The 1,000-nt window shown below is 55.0% G+C and overlaps 1 pseudogene; it reads left to right on the forward strand.

Annotated features, from left to right (window-relative positions):
- Nucleotides 1–6: 6 nt before the first annotated feature.
- Nucleotides 7–890, forward strand: LOC111672521 (forkhead box protein O1-A pseudogene; annotated as a pseudogene).
- Nucleotides 891–1,000: the final 110 nt, after the last annotated feature.

The raw sequence follows: 1,000 nt of genomic DNA on the forward strand, positions 1-1,000 counted from the left end.
ATAATTTTTATCACTGTTGACTCAGATTTTTACCGGCTTGGGATGTAACTGTCAGTGTAGAGTTTGCGCCCAGGCGGAGCACTGTTTTCCCGGACAGATTTATCTCCTGTTTGCTCACATTTCACAGGCGAAGCTACAACTTTTGAGGGGCGACAGATTTTGCCGCTTTTACATGACATTGTAACACTTGGCTCCGTCACCTCTCGACCATGGCGGAAGCGGCCCAGCAGCCACACCTGGTGGAAATCGACCCGGATTTTGAGCCCCTGCCGCGGCCCCGCTCCTGCACTTGGCCCTTGCCCCGACCGGAGTTCATCAACCCGGGCGACTCCAACACGTCATCGCCGGTGCCGTCTGTGAAGCAGGAGCCCGCCAGCAACGCCGAGTTCATCAACAACCTGAGCCTGCTGGAGGAGTCCGAGGACTTCCCGGAGCAGAAACCTGTCATCCTGTGCTCTGATTTTCAGTGTCAGGAGAACTGCGTCCACCAGCAACCTCCACAGCAGCAGCAGCAACAGCAGCAACATCAGCAACAACATCAGCAGCAACATCAGCAGCAGCATCAGCAGCAGCAGCAGCACCCGAACCCGCAACTCCCGCATCAGCAGCAGCAGCAGCAGCAGCAGCAGCAGCAGGTGCCTCTGCTCTCCTCCCCGGTCGGCTCCTCGTCCTCGGCGGCCGCGGCCGCAGCTGCCGCCGCTGCCCAGAGGAAGAGCAGCTCCTCCCGGCGAAACGCATGGGGGAATATGTCATATGCAGACCTCATAACCAAAGCTATCGAAAGTTCTCCTGAGAACCGACTAACTCTGTCTCAGATTTATGACTGGATGGTGAAGAGTGTGCCATATTTCAAGGACAAAGGAGACAGCAACAGCTCTGCAGGCTGGAAGGTATGTTTGTTTTTGTTGTTTTTTCTCTTTTGTTACTTTTATCCTAGGAGATGCAGTGTGTTTGTGGTGGCAGTTCACAGCATGAATGGCTGCTGCCTATGCCTGATAGA

This window comes from Seriola lalandi, unplaced genomic scaffold, assembly GCF_002814215.2.
Source record: "Seriola lalandi dorsalis isolate HSWRI2012SDOR001 ecotype SW California unplaced genomic scaffold, Sedor1 jcf7180002008482, whole genome shotgun sequence".
NCBI classification, from domain to species: domain Eukaryota; kingdom Metazoa; phylum Chordata; class Actinopteri; order Carangiformes; family Carangidae; genus Seriola; species Seriola lalandi.